General features: G+C 45.8%; 1 non-coding gene across 1 annotated transcript; it reads right to left on the bottom strand.

The window, feature by feature from the left end:
- Positions 1-10,787: 10,787 nt before the first annotated feature.
- On the bottom strand, positions 10,788-10,861 carry trnan-auu (transfer RNA asparagine (anticodon AUU)). The gene has a single exon. It is a non-coding gene; the product is annotated as a tRNA-Asn (tRNA).
- Between the last annotated feature and the right edge of the window lie 1,800 nt (positions 10,862-12,661).

Genomic DNA, 12,661 nt, shown 5'->3' with positions numbered 1-12,661 from the left:
GACAAACGCTGCAGCGCCTCGAAAAAACATGTCAAATTATGATCGAAAAAGTCTCATCTTGTCCACATCCGAACAGCAAATTCTTGCTGATGCACCAATCTGGAACAAAAACACAAAACGCTGGGCAATCTCAGCAGGTGTGAAATCCTCTGTGGAGCGAGAACGTAGTCTGTGTTTCAAGCCAGGTTGACGTTGTGTCACAGAACGAAGACTACACTATTTAGCCCAGTCAATAACGCGCCTCGAGCCTTCTACATTCGAGCCATTCTTGCATTTTCTGCCACTAGATATTCGCAATGAAACTAAAATGAAACTATTTTCTGATGTTCAGTAAGGACAGTTTTCTTAGTTTATAAATCTCAGTTAATTTCTCAAATCATTCTAAATAAGGGAAATGTCTCTTGACTGTCGCTGATCAGTCGGGCTGCGTCCTTCATTCTCACCGGATTCTGTTTCTCGAAGTGTTTCCCAACATTGTCAAAACTGGTGCTTGGTTTTCGTGTGTCGCTTCGTTTTCGTTTTCGCCACTGCCAGCTGGCTCTATTTCCCAAGATTCGGCCCACTCCTCCTCATTGCATCATGACCAGATGTCAGGAAATTCATTTATATGGAGAGACTATCGAGGCCAAGATTATTCTCCAGGTATACAGAATGTTCAGTGGGTATTTGGTTGAGACACTTGAACATTTTGGGTGAATGGGCGAAGAAGCTGATGCAGCAAATTGAGGCTGTTCTCACTTCCAAAAAGACAAGAACCGGAGGATTTTGTTTGATGAGACTCGTTAAAATATAACACCTGGAAATGAGGAGATTCTCGTATTCACAACAGTTTGGATTCTAGTGCCTCAAACAGGAGCACACACATGCACTCAGTTGCGAACCCGTTTTAAAGAGGCCTTTACACAGAGAATTCCTCATCCATTCATTTGGGAAAAACACATCAACTTAACGCTGCCGTGACTCGGATTCGGACAGAGGTTGCTGCGGACCCCAACGCAGAGTAGTCACCACGAGACGATCACGGCGCAACACGTTACCGCCGATGCAACCTGTAACTGTCGATGTACTTCGTCATCAACTGTTTGTAATCTTTCATGGCCCACACTTTACGACTCTCTAATTACAACTTTAGTAGATACACAGTTTGGACGCCTTTACATTGGTTCCATAATAATTTTCCTGCAACAAGGTCACTTTGGGACAAGTGACCATAACTCCATTAGTTTTAAGATACCTATGGAGAATGATAGGTCTGGCCCAAGAGTTAAAATTCTTAATTGGGGCAAGGCCAATTTTGATGGTATCAAACAGGAACTTTCAGAGGTAGATTGGGGGGGACTGTTGGCAGGCAAAGGGACTGCTGGTAAATGGGAGGCTTTTAAAAATGTGTTAACCAGGGTTCAGGGTAAGCACATTCCTTTTAGAGTAAAGGGCAAGGCTGGTAGAAGTAGGGAACCCTGGATGACTCGAGATATTGAGACTCTGGTCAAAAAGAAGAAGGAGGCATATGATGTACATAAACAACTGGGATCAAGTGGATCCCTTGAAGAATATAGAGATTGTCGAAATAGAGTTAAGAGGGAAATCAGGAGGGCAAAAAGGGGACATGAAATTGCTTTGGCAAATAATGCAAAGGAGAATCCAAAGAGCTTCTACAGATACATAAAGGGAAAAAGAGTAACTAGGGACACAGTAGGGCCTCTTAAGGATCAACAAGGACATCTATGTGCAGAGCCACAAGAGTTGGGTGAGATCCTGAATGAATATTTCTCATCGGTATTCACGGTGGAGAAAGGCATGGATGTTAGGAAACTAAGGGAAATAAATAGTGATGTCTTGAGAAGTGTGCATATTACAGAGGAGGAGGTGCTGGAAGTCTTAAAGCGAATCAAGGTAGATAAATCCCCGGGACCTGATGAAATGTATCCCAGGATGTTGTGGGAGGCTAGGGAGAAAATTGCGGGTCCCCAAACAGAGATATTTGAATCATCGGCAGCCACAGGTGAGGTGCCTGAAGATTGGAGAGTGGCGAATGTTGTGCCCTTGTTTAAGAAGGGCAGCAGGGAAAAGCCTAGGAACTACAGACCGGTGAGCCTAACGTCTGTAGTAGGTAAGTTGCTAGAAGGTATTTTGAGAGACAGGATCTACAAGCATTTAGAGAGGCAAGGACTGATTCGGGTCAGTCAGCGTGGCTTTGTGCGTGGAAAATCATGTCTCACAAATCTGATTGAGTTTTTTGAGGGGGTGTCCAAGAAGGTAGATGAGGGCAGTGCAGTAGACGTAGTCTACATGGACTTTAGCAAAGCCTTTGACAAGATACCGCATGGTAGGTTGTTGCAGAAGGTTAAAGCTCACGGGATCCAGGGTGAGGTTGCCAATTGGATTCAAAATTGGCTGGACGACAGAAGACAGAGGGTGGTTGTAGAGGGTTGTTTTTCAAACTGGAGGCCTGTGACCAGTGGTATGCCTCAGGGATCGGTGCTGGGTGTACTGTTATTTGTGATTTATATTAATGATTTGGATGAGAATTTAGGAGGCATGGTTAGTAAGTTTGCAGATGGCACGAAGATTGGTGGCACAGTGGATAGCGAAGAAGGTTATCTAGGATTGCAATGGGATCTTGATCAATTAGGCCAGTGGGCCGACGAATAGCAGATGGAGTTTAATTTAGATAAATGTGAGGTGATGCATTTTGGCAGATCGAATCAGGCCAGGACCTACTCAGTTAATGGTATGGCGTTGGGGAGAGTTATAGAACAAAGAGATATAGGAGTACAGGTTCATAGCTCCTTGAAGGTGGAGTCGCAGGTGGACAGGGTGGTGAAGAAAGCATTCGGCATGCTTGGTTTCATTGGTCAGAACATTGAATACAGGAGTTGGGACGTCTTGTTGAAGTTGTACAAGACATTGGTACGGCCACACTTGGAATACTGTGTGCAGTTCTGGTCACCCTATTATAGAAAGGGTATTATTAAACTAGAAAGAGTGCAGAAAAGATTTACTAGGATGTTGCCGGGACTTGATGGTTCGAGTTATAAGGAGAGGCTGGATAGACTGGGACTTTTTTCCCTGGAGCGTAGGAGGCTTAGGGCTGATCTTATAGAGGTCTATAAAATAATGAGGGGCATAGATAAGGTAGATAGTCAACATCTTTGCCCAAAGGTAGGGGAGTCTAGAACTAGAGGGCATAGGTTTAAGGTGAGAGGGGAGAGATTCAGAAGGACCCAGAGGGGCAATTTCTTCACTCAGAGGGTAGTGAGTGTCTGGAATGTGCTGCCAGAGGTAGTAGTAGAGGTGGGTACAATTGTGTCTTTTAAAAAGCATTTAGATAGTTACATGGGTAAGATGGGTATAGAGGGTTATGGGCCAAGTGCGGGCAACTGGGATTAGCTTAATGGTAAAAACTGGGCGGCATGGACTGGTTAGGCCGAAGGGCCTGTTTCCATGCTGTAAACTTCTATGATTCTATGATTTTAAGGTATATATACGCTTTAGCCTTTGCTCATAAAAATAACAATGCAACCGCTATAATTTCTAATACAGAACAATTTCGATATTCATCCCAAAAATATGCTATTAGGACGTTCTCCCGGTGACTGCATCGGTTTTCTCCGCGTTCTGGAGGTCCCTCCCACAGTCCAAAGATGTGAACGTTCGGTGGATTGGCCATGCGAAAGTGTGCCATATTGTACATAGATTGGCAGGTGAGCTGGACTGGCCATGATCAACGTACCAGGTTACGGGTATTCTACGGAGGAACTTGGTCACGTCGTCCCCTGCTGATTTTTTGAAACGAGTTCACCCTGTATTCCTTTCCTCTCATTCCTGAATATTGTCAGTGCAAACAAACTCTCTCTCTATTTCCACGATTGAACTTCTCCGCCCACAAACCAGCTGCACTTTTAAGCCCCTCTCATTCGCCGTCTCTTTGATCCAAAGAGAAAAATCTAGGGCGCTTTGGTCCCACTGTTGCTATTGGGGCGAATGTCTTTCTCTGGCAATTCAAATTAATATTGATTCACTCTTTGGATGTGAACTGACTGTTTAAAATTAGAATGACAGCATTTGGCGTGTTTAATATTGGAACCGGAGGAACGAAATCAAATCAATGTGACATGAAATGTAAAATGCTCCAAGGTGGGTGAATTCGATCCCACAGAGGTACGAAGTACAAAAAACACTTCATCCGTGGGTGGGATAACACTTCGTCTCTGGGTGGGAGCGAACCACTAACTTTGCGATAAACAGCCGAACGCACTCTCCGACTGCGCCACAGAGACGACAAATGCAGCTTTTACTCTAATAAACAAGACAAATTATAATGGAAGGAATTCATCTTGTCCACATCGTAATAACAAATTCTTGCTGATGCACCAATCTGGAACAAAAAGACAAAAGGCTGGGTAATCTCAACAGGTCTGACAGCATCTGTGGAGAGCGAACGGAGTCTGTGTCTCAAGCCAGGGTGACTTTGTGTCGCAGAACGAAGACTACATCATTATCGGTAGCCCTGTCAATAACGCGCCTCCTGTTTCTTCATTCGAGCCATTGTTGTATTTTCTGCCTCCAGATCTTCGCAATGAAACTAAAATGAAAGTGTATTATCTGATGTGAAGTAAGGACAGTTTTCTTAGTTTCTAAATATCAGTTAATTTCTCGAATAATTCTAAACAAGGGAAATGTGTCTTGACTGTCGCTCATCAGTCGGGCAGCGCGCTTCGTTCTCCCCAGATTCTGTTTGTCGAAGAGTTATCCAATATTCACAAAACTGGTGCTCGATCTTCGTGTGTCGCTTCGTTTCCGTTTTCTCCACTGCCAACTGGCTCTATTTGCCCAAAATCCGCCCACTCCTCCTCATTGCATCATGACCAGATGTCAGGAAATTCATTTATATGGAGAGACTATCGAGACCAAGATTATTCTCCGCGTATACAGAAGGCTCAGTGGGGATTTGGCGCCTCTCATTTGCCGTCTCACCCTCTGTGATAAAAAGAGAAAATTCTAGGCCCCTTTTGTCCCATTGTTGCTTTTGGGGCTAATGTCTCTCTCTGGTCATTCACTCTTTGGATGTGAACTGACTGTTTAAAATGAGAATGAAAGCATTTGGCGTGTTTAATATTGGAAGTGGAGGAAAGAAATCAAATCAATGTGGCATGAAATGTAAAAAACACCAACGTGGGTGGATTCGATCTCACAGAGGGACGAAGTACAAAAAACACTTCATCCGGGGGTGGGATAATACTTCGTCACTGGGTGGGATCGAACCACCAACCTTTGGGTTAACAGCCGAATGAGGCAACCGATTGCGCAACAGAGACGACAAACGCTGCTTTTGCTTTAATAAAACAGCCAAATTGTAATGGAAACAATTCATCTTGTCCACATCGTAACAGCAAATCCTTGCTGATGCACCAATCTGGAACAAAGCTCAAAAGGCTGGGCAATCTCAGGAGGTCTGACAGCATAAACAAAGAACAAAGAACAAAGAAAAGTCCAGCATAGGAACAGGCCCTTCGACCCTCCAAGCCCGTGCCGACCATGCTGCCCGACTAACCTACAATCTCCGACACTTCCTGGGTCCGTATCACTCTATTCCCAGTCCATTCATGTATTTCTCAAGATGCCCCTTCAATGTCACTATCGTCCCCGCTTGCACCTCCTCCTCTGGTAGCATGTTCCAGGCACCCACTACCCTCTGTGTAAAAAACTTGCTCGTACATCTACTGGCAACCTTGCCCCTCACACCTTAAACCTATGCCCCCTAGTAATTGACCCCTCTACCCTGGGGAAAAGCCTCTGACTATCCACTCAGTCTATGCCCCTCATAATTTTGTAGACCTCTATCAGGTCGCCCCTCAACCTCCATCATTCCAGTGAGAACAAACCGAGTTTATTCAACCGCTCCTCATAGCTAATGCCCTCCATACCAGGCAACATTCTGGCAAATCTCTTCTGCACCCTCTCTAAAGCCTCCTCATCCTTCTGGATGTATGGCGACCAGAATTGAACACTATACTCCAAGTGTGGCCAAACTAAGGTTCTATACAGCTGCAACATTACTTGCCAATTCTTATACTCAATGCCCCGGCCAATGAAGGCAAGCATGCCGTATGCCTTCTTGACTACCTTCACCACCATGTTGCCCCATTCAGCGACCTGTGGACCAGTACACCTAGATCTCTCTGACTTTCAAAATTCTTGAGTGTTCTACCATTCACTGTATATTTCCTACCTGCATTAGACTTTCCAAAATGCATTACCTCACATTTGTCCGGATTAAACTCCATCTGCCATCTCTCCGCCCAAGTCTCCAAATAATCTATATCCTGCCGTATTCTTTGACAGCCCTCATCGCTATCCGGAATTCCACCAACCTTTGTGTCGTCTGCAAACTTACTAATCAGACCAGTTACATTTTCCTCCAAATCATTTATATATAGTACAAACAGCAAAGGTCCCAGCATTGATCCCTGCGGAACACCACTAGTCACAGCCCTCCAATTAGAAAAGCAACCTTCCATTGCTACTGTCTGCAGTCTATGACCTAGCCAGTTCAATATCCACCTTGCCAGCTCACCCCTGAACCCATGTGACTTCACCTTTTGTACTAGTCTACCATGAGGGACCTTGTCAAAGACCTTACTGAAGTCCATATATACAACATCCACTGCCCTACCTGCACCAATCATCTTTGTGACCTCCTCGAAAAACTCTATCAAGTTAGTGAGACACAACCACCCCTTCACAAAACCATGCTGCCTCTCACTAATACGTCCATTTGCTTCCAAATGGGGGTAGATCCTGTCTCGAAGAATTCTCTCCAGTAATTTCCCTACCACTGACGTAAGGCTCACCGGCCTGTAGTTCACTGGATGATCCTTGTTACCCTTCTTAAACAAATGAACAACAATGGCTTTTCTCCGTTCCTCCGGGACATCCCCTGAAGACAGTGAGGATCCAAAGATTTCTGTCAAGGCCTCAGCAATTTCCTCTCCAGCCTCCTGGGGTAGATCCCATCAGGCCCTGGGGACGTATCTACCTTAATATTTTTTAAGACACCCAACAGCTCGTCTTTTTGGATCTCAATGTGACCCAGGCTACCACACTCTTCTCCAGACTCAACATCATAGATTATCATAGAATTTACAGTGTAGAATGTGGCCATTCGGCCCATCAAGACTGCACCGGCTCTTGGAAAGAGCACCCTACCCAAGATCAACACCTCCACCCTATCCCCACAACCCAGTAACCCTACCCAACACGAAGTTTCAATTTTGGACACTAAGGGCAATTTATCGTGGCCAATCCATCTAACCTGCACATCTTTGGACCCTGGGGGGAAACCGGAGCACCCGGAAGAAACCCACGCACACACGGCGAGGATGTGCAGACTCCACACAGACAGTGACCAAAGGCGGAATCGAACCTGGGACTCTGGAGCTGTGAAGCAATTGTGCTATCCACGATGCTACAATGCTGCCCTACCAAGTCCTTCGCTTTGGTGAATACTGATGCAAAGTATTCATTTAGTACCTCGCCCATTTCCTCTGGCTCCACACATAGATTTCCTTGCCTATCCTTCAGTGGGCCAACCTTTCCCTGGTTACCCTCGTGCTTTTTATGTACGTGTAAAAACCTTGGGATTTTCCTTCACCCTATTTGCCAATGACTTTTCGTGACCCCTTCTAGCCCTCCTGACTCCTTGTTTAGGTTGCTCCCAACTTTCCTTATATTCCACACAGGCTTCTTCTGTTCCCAGCCTTTTAGCCCTGACAAATGCCTCCTTTTTCTTTTTGACGTGGCCTACAATATCTCTCATTATCCAAGGTTCCCGAAAATTGCCGTATTTATCCTTCTTCCTCACAGGAACATGCCGGTCCTGAATTCCTTTCAACTGACACTTGAAAGCCTCCCACATGTCAGATGTTGATTTACCCTCAAACATCCGCCCCCAATCAAGGTTCTTCAGTTCCCGACTAATATTGTTATAATTAGCCTTCCTCCAATTTAGCACATTCACCCTTGGTCAACTCTTATCCTTGTCTACCAGCACTTTAAAACTTACTGAATTGTGGTCACTGTTCACGAAATGCTCCCCTACTGAGACTTCTACCACCTGATCGGGCTCATTCCCCAATACCAGGTCCAGTACCGCCCCGTCCCTGGTTGTACTGTCTACATGTTGTTTTAAGGAGCCCTCCTGGATGCTCCTTACAAACTCTGCCCCGTCTAAGCCCCTGGCACTAAGTGAGTCCCAGTCAATATTGGGGAAGTTGAAGTCTCCCATCACCACAACCCTGTTGTTTTTGCTTTTTTCCAAAATCTGTCTACCCATCTGCCACTCTATCTCCCGCTGGCTGTTGGGAGGCCTGTAGTAAACCCCCAACATTGTGACTGCACCCTTCTTACTCCTGATCTCTACCCATATAGCCTCACTGCCCTCTGAGGTGTCCTCCCGTAGTACAGCTGTGATATCCTCCCTAACCAGTAGCGCAACTCCGCCAACCCTTTTACATCCCCCTCTACCCGCCTGAAACATCTAAATCCTGGAACGTTTAGCTGCCAATCCTGCCCTTCCCTCAACCAGGTCTCTGTAATGGCAACAACACCATAGTTCCAAGTACTAATCCAAGCTCTAAGTTAATCTGCCTTCCCCATAATACTCCTTGCATTACAACATATGCACTTCAGGCCACCAGAACTGCTGTGTTCAGCAACTTCACCCTGTCTGCTCTGCCTCAGAGCCATACTGTCTTTATTCCCTAGTTCTCCCTCAATGCTCTCACCTTCTGACCTATTGCTCCCTTGCCCACCCCCCTGCCATACTAGTTTAAACCCTCCCGTGTGACACTAGCAAACCTCGCAGCCAGGATATTTATGTCTCTCCAGTTTAGGTGCAACACGTCCTTCCTATATCGGTCACACCTGCCCCTGAAGTGCTCCCTGTGGTCCAGATAACAGAAACCCTCCCTCCTACACCAGCTGTTTAGCCACGTGTTTAGTTGCTCTATCTTCCTATTTCTAGCCTCACTAGCACGTGGCACATGGAGTAATCCCGAGATTACAACCCTAGAGGTCCTGTCTTTTCACTTTCTGCCGAGCTCCCTGAACTCCTGCTGCAGGACCTCATGCCCCTTCTATGTCGTTAGTACCAATATGTACAACGACCTCTGCCTGTTTGCCCTCCCCCTTCAGGATGCCCTCTACCCGTTCGGAGGCATCCTGGACCCTGGCACCAGGGAGGCAAATTACCATCCCGGAGTCTCTTTCACGTCCACAGAATCGCCTATCTGTGCCACTGACTACAGAGTCCCCTATGACTTTTGCTCTTCTGCGCTTTGACCCTCCCTTCTGAACAGCAGAGCCAGCCGTGGTGCCACTGCTCTGGCTGCTGCTGTTATCCCCCCCCCCCCCCCGACAGTATCCAAAGGGGTATACCTGTTCGAGAGGGGGACAGCACAAGGGATTCTTGCACTGACTGCCTGCCCTTTCTGGTGGTCACCCATTTCTCTGCCTGCACCTTGGGTGTGACCACATTTATATACCTGCTATCTGTGACGCTTTCCGCCACCTGCATGCTCCGAAGTGCATCCAATTGATGCTCCAACCGAACCATGCGGTCTGTAAGGAGCTCCAGTTAGGTGCAGTTTCTGCAGATGAAGCCATCCGGGACTCTGGAAGCCTCCCGGGCCTGCCACATCTCACAGTCAGAGCACTGCACCCCTCTAACTGACATTGCGTCAATTAATTCGTAAATTAAAGTTAAATGTTAAACTTTGAAGAAAAAAAAGTTACTGTTCACTACCTGTTTCCTAGCAGTAGATTTATACTATAAATGTGAAGGCTTAATACAGTACTCTCCGATCTCTGGTTTAGATACCCCTCTAAATTATAATTAAGTAATTTACATGTTTAATTAGTTTCCCAATGCTTAATTTTTTTAATTTCTGAAGATTCCCAACCAGCCACTCAGGTCACAGCTTTTCTCTGATGTCACTTCAGTCCCCCCCCCTCTCCACCCCCCCCCCCCCCCCCCCACACACACACACACACAATTTGAAAAGGAATAAAAATAAAAATGAGTAAAACTCACTTTCTTACCTTCTGAGGGTCTCATATGCTCTCTGGTTCTCTCCCTTTCCTGGTTACCTCACTGCCCCAAATTACCAAGTTTCCAATTCCCTCGCTGGATGTGTCTTACTCACTCAGGCTGTGTCTCTTTGACCTGCGCAACGCTTCTGTGGAGAGAGAACGGGGTCTGTGTTTCAAGCCAGATTAGCAGTTTCGCTGGATTGGCCATGATCAACATGCCACGTTCAGGGTATTCTCTGGAGGGACTTGGTCACGTCATCCCTTGCTGATTTTTTGGAATCCATTTCACCCTGTATCCCTTTCCTCTCATTCCAGAATATTGTCAGTGCAAACAAAATCTCTCTATTTCCACGATTGAATTCACCGCCGCCATACCAGTTGCACTTTGGAGCGCCTTTCATTCGCTGTCTCACCCACTTTGATCCAAAGAGAAAAATCTAGTCCCCTTTCGTCCCACTATTGCTATTGGGGTGAATGTCTCTCTTTGGTAGGTCAAATTAACGTTGATTAATTCTTTGGATGTGAACTGACTGTTCAAAACCAGAATGACAGCATTTGGTGTGTTTAATATTGGAACCGGACAAAAGAAATCAAATCAATGTGGCATGAAATATAAAAAACACCAAAGTGGGTGATTCGATCCAACAGAGGGACAAAGTATAAAAAACACTTCATACGGGGGTGGGATAACACGTCATCTCCGGGTGGGATCGAACCACCAACCCTTCGGTTAATAACCGAACGCGCTATCCGATTGCGCCACAGAAACAACAAATGCTGCTTTTGCTCGAATAAGCAAGCCAAATTACGATGGAAACCATCTCACCTTGTCCATATCGCAACAGCAACTGCTGATGCACCAATCTGGAACAAAAACACAAACGGCTGGGCAATCTCAGCAGGTCTGACAGCATCTGTGGAGAGAGAACGGAGTCTGTGTTTCAAGCCAGGGGGACTGTGTAACAGAACGAAGAGTACACCATTATCCGTAGCCCTGTCAATAGCGCGCCTCCGGCCTTTTTACATTCGATCCATTGTTGTATTTTGCGCTTCCCGATATTCGCAATGAAACTAGAATTAAACTGTATTTTCTGATGTGCAGTAAGGACTGTTTTCTTAGTTTCTAAATATCAGTTAATTTCTCGAACCATTCTAATCAAAGGAAATGTGTCTTGACTGTCGCTGATCAGTCGGGCAGCGCCCTTCGTTCTCCCCGGATTCTGTTTCTCGAAGTGTTTCCCAACATTCACAAAACTGGTGCTTGATGTTCGTGTGTCGCTTCGTTTCCGTTTTCTCCATTGCCAACTGGCTCTCTTTCCAGAAAATTGGCTCACTCATCCTCATTGGATCATGACCAGATGTCAGTAAATTCATTTATATGGATGGACGATCGAGACCAAGATTATTCTCCGCGTATACAGAAGGTTAAGTGGGTATTTGGTTGAGACACTTGTACATTTTGGGTTAATGGCAAAGGAAGATGCAGCAAATTAAGAGAGACTGTTTTCACTTCCAAACAGACCAAAGCCTGAGGAGTATGCTTGATGATAATAGTTAAAATAAAAAACCGGGAGCTGAAGAGATTCTCGCATTAACAACCGTTTTTACAAAAGAACAAAGAACAAAGAAATGTACAGCACAGGAACAGGCCCTTCGGCCCTCCAAGCCCGTGACGACCATGCTGCCCGACTAAACTACAATCTTCTACACTTCCTGGGTCCGTATCCTTCTATTCCCATCCTATTCATATATTTGTCAAGATGCCCCTTAAATGTCCCTATCGTCCCTGCTTCCACTACCTCCTCCGGTAGCGGGTTCCAGGCACCCACTACCCTCTGCGTAAAAATCTTGCCCCGTACATCTACTCTAAACCTTGCCTCTCTCACCGTAAACCTATGTCCCCTAGTAATTGACCCCTCTACCCTGGGGAAAAGCCTCTGACTATCCACTCTGTCTATGCCCCTCATAATTTTGTATACCTCTATCAGGTCTCCCCTCAACCTCCTTCGTTCCAGTGAGAACAAATCGAGTTTATTCAATCGCTCCTCATAGCTAATGCCCTCCATACCAGGCAACATTCTGGTAAATCTCTTCTGCACCCTCTCTAAAGCCTCCACATCCTTCTGGTAGTGAGGCGACCAGAATTGAACACTATACTCCAAGTGTGGCCTAACTAAGGTTCTATACAGCTGCAACATGACTTGCCAATTCTTATACTCAATGCCCCGGCCAATGAAGGCAAGCATGCCGTATGCCTTCTTGACTACCTTCTCCACCTGTGTTGCCCCTTTCAATGACCTGTCGACCTGTACTCCTAGATCTCTTTGACTTTCAATACTCTTGAGGGTTCTACCATTCACTGTATATTCCCTACCTGCATGAGACCTTCCAAAATGCATTACCTCACATTTGTCCGGATTAAACTCCATCTGCCATCTCTCCGCCCAAGTCTCCAGACAATCTAAATCCTGCTGTATCCTCCGACAGTCCTTATCGCTATTCGCAATTCCACAATCCTTTGTGTCATCTGCAAACTTAGTAATCAGGCCAGTTATATTTTCCTCCAAAT

The sequence above is a fragment of the Scyliorhinus torazame genome, chromosome 14 (assembly GCF_047496885.1).
Source record: "Scyliorhinus torazame isolate Kashiwa2021f chromosome 14, sScyTor2.1, whole genome shotgun sequence".
NCBI lineage: Eukaryota > Metazoa > Chordata > Chondrichthyes > Carcharhiniformes > Scyliorhinidae > Scyliorhinus > Scyliorhinus torazame.
Note: the sequence above shows the minus strand (reverse complement) of the source record. Positions and strands in the feature narration are given on the sequence as shown.